Source organism: Rattus rattus, chromosome X, assembly GCF_011064425.1.
Source record: "Rattus rattus isolate New Zealand chromosome X, Rrattus_CSIRO_v1, whole genome shotgun sequence".
NCBI lineage: Eukaryota > Metazoa > Chordata > Mammalia > Rodentia > Muridae > Rattus > Rattus rattus.
In genome coordinates this window covers 15,445,512-15,449,093 of record NC_046172.1, presented here as the reverse complement: position 1 = coordinate 15,449,093, position 3,582 = coordinate 15,445,512, and positions in this window count along the sequence as shown.

Genomic DNA, 3,582 nt, shown 5'->3' with positions numbered 1-3,582 from the left:
GCTATTTGCTTTGTGAAGACATCCATGTCTCAGGTAGTAAGAGGTTTTCCTTGGTCAGATCTGATTTTTTTAAATTAATTAGTTAACTAATTTTATTTATTTATTTTTACACTGCAGATTTTATTCCCCTCTCAGTCCACCGTCTGACTGTTCCACATCTAATACCTCCCCCCACCTCTGTCTCCACAAGGATGTTCCCACCCCAGCCAACCCCCACCGGACCTCTAAACTTACCGAGGCCTCCTAGTCTCTTGAGGGTTATGTGCATCTTCTCTGACTGAACCCAGACCTGGGAGTCCTCTGCTGTATATGTGTCGGGGCCTCATCTCAGCTGGTGAATGCTGCCTGGTTGGAAGTCTAGGTTAATTGAGACCGCTGGTCCTCCTATTCTCCTACTGGGTTGCCCTCCTCCTCAGCTTCCTCCAGTTTTTCCCTAATTCAACCAGAGGGGTCAGCAGCTGCTGTCCATTGGCTGATGCACATATCTGCATCTGACTCTTTCAGCTGCTTGTTGGGTCTTTTGGAGGGCAGTCATGATAGGGTCCTTTCTGTGAGTGCCCCATAGCCTCAGTAATGGTTTCAGGTCTTGGGGCCTCCCCTTGAGCTGGATCCCACTTTGGACCTGTCGCTGGACCTTCTTTTCCTCAGGCTCTTCTCCAATTCCATCCCTGCAGTTCTTCCGGACAGGAACAATTATGGGTCAGAGTTTTGACTATGGGATGGCAACCCCACCCCTCACTTGATGCCCTGTCTTCCTGCTGGAGGTGGGCTCAAAATGTTCCCTCTCCCCACTGTAGGGCATTTCATCTAGGGCCCCCCTTTGAGTCCTGAGGGTCTCTCACTTCCCAGGTCTCTGGTACATTCTGTAGAGTCCTCCCAAGTCCTTCCTCCCAAGGCCGCCTGTTTCCATTCTTTCTGCTGGCCCTTGGGGCTTCATTCCCTTTCCCCACCCAATACCAGATCATGTTCCCCTCTCCTCCCACCCCTACCCCTGTCCCCTTTTCCTCAGATCTAGTCTTTATAAGTTTTGTTGGTAACCATATTTTTTCATTCCCTGTAGATACATAAGCATAACCACTTCTCATCTTAAAACTATTGCTTGTGGGGCTGGGGATTTAGCTCAGTGGTAGAGCACTTACCTAGGAAGCGCAAGGCCCTGGGTTCAGTCCCCAGCTCCGAAAAAAAAAACAAAAACAAAACAAAAAAAAAACTATTGCTTGTTTCCACTCTAATGTCAATACATCTTATAATATATTGGTTAGTCTAGTTCCTCAGTTTACCAAACAAGATCCACCTGTGAGATAGCAATCACTAGCATGAGGGTGGAGCTCCAGGAGTCAAGTTCCTTCTGTAAGGCTTCAGAGCCTAAAGTTTCCATCACTTCATGTGACAAACCACATCCAAACCATAGAAGGAACATCAACGTGTAGGTCAGACTGTAATTTACTGACTCTAACCATTCTCATAAAATCTTAGCAAGTCAGGTGTGGAGAGATAATCTGAAATGTTAGACCCCTCTGCATCCAAGCTTTGAAAAAGGATCTGCCAGGCCCCCAAACTTATGCTGGTAGGAACCACATTATCAATACAAAATCCTGTCCATGGAGATTGTAGCCTGAGTTTTTAAATTTAAAAATATTTAGAAAAATGTTCTCTTGCAAATTTATGGCCTCTGGCTTCTTTTTCTTAAGTTGTTCATACTTTTCTTTTCTTTTTTTTTTAAAGATTTTATTTATTTTATGTATACAAGTACACTGTAGCTGTCTTCAGACCAGAAGAGGGCATCGGATCCCTTTACAGATGGTTGTGAGACACCATGTGGTTGCTGGGAATCGAACTCAGGACCTCTGGAAGAGCAGTCAGTGCTCTTAACCGCTGAGCCATCTCTCCAGCCCCTGTTCCTACTTTTCAAAGGGGGAGGTAGATAATTCTCTTCTTGATTCCCATCTCAATCCTGGTTTCATATCTATTTGTTTGAGGGTATAAATTAGAGAAATTATTACTCTCCTCCAGAATATTACTTTCCAATTAAATAACTACTGTCCACTAAGATATCTGCTAAACTCGTTATTGCAAAGATTCAGAGGGTGACCTATCTGTGGTTTTACATATGATTTGTATTTGTACATGCATGTAAACATACGGATTTTAAACCTATTTTTTAAACCTATTTTTTAAAGATTTATTTATTATATGAGTACACTGTAGCTGTCTTCAGACACACCAGAAGAGGGCATCAGATCCCATTACAGATGGTTGTGAGCCACCATGTGGTTGTTGGGATTTGAACTCAGGACCTGTAGAAGAGCAGTCAGTGTCCTTAACCACTGAGCCATCTCTACAGCCCCTAAAGCTATTGTTTTGTTTTGTTTTACCACTATTGCCCCTTTAAAATGAAAACAAACAAACAAACAAACAGGTTTTTCAGAATCTTTAATTTAATCTATGGTAAGAAACAATTCTAAAAATTTCTTTCTTAAGGTCATCTTTTCTGTTTTTGTTTGTTTTGTTTTCTTTTGTTTTTCAAGAGGAGGGTTCTCTGTGTAGCTCTGACTGTCCTAGAACTCACTGTGTAGACCAAGCTAGCCTCGAACTCACAGAGATCTGCCTTCCTCTGTCACCCAAGTACCAGAGTCAAGGGTATGCTGCCACTGCCCAGCTAAACTTCTGACTTCTAGCAGGTCTGATCTTTGTTTCTCATCAATTATTACCACTTGGTACCCAATAAGACAATCTGGTTAAAAGAAAATTATATTGTTATCTAATGTCTTCCACATTGTATTTTCCACTTACTTTTGCAAGCCAAATCTTATATAATGTCAAAATAATAAAGAGAGCCAACTGATATCCACATATAAAAGCACGGTGACGTGGATACTGAGGACCAACTTTTTCCTAGAATTAGAGGTAGCCAGCCACTCCACTGAGGTTATAGTTAAGGAACCAAGCTGGCCAAAAAAGAAAACTTAAGAAGATGTATTTAAGGGTTGGGATTTAGCTCAGTGGTAGAGCGCTTGCCTAGAAGGCGCAAGGCCCTGGGTTCAGTCCCCAGCTCGAAAAAAAAAAGATCCAAAAAAAAAAAAAGATGTATTTAAGTATTCCAAATATAAGTAAGACAGTTCAGAGAATACAAGTAACTAGAAGATGGGGCAAGCACATAGTCAAAATATATAAAAAAATTTAAATATATATTATATAATTTAAACACACACACACACACACACACACACACACACACACACACACACACACACACACACACATTGCCTTCCAGTCTCTCTAGTGATAGTCCTTGCCACTCATTGGCTCCTAGGACCAGCCCGTCCTTTCGTGGTTAGCTCCATACTGCCTGTAAGCCATGGCCTCCCAGATTGGTCAGACTTATTCCAGGAAAAGTAGAAGCCACTTTGACCCCCTGGTCAACTTGCACCTGTACACCTCCTACACCCACCTCAATCTGGGCTCTGGAGAACACTTCTTCCAGCAATGAACCAAGAAGCATGAGGGTCCTAAGCTACGGAGTGGAGTATTCTTCTAGGACGTGCAGAAGCCATCTCAGGAGGAGTAGGATAAAATTCAGGA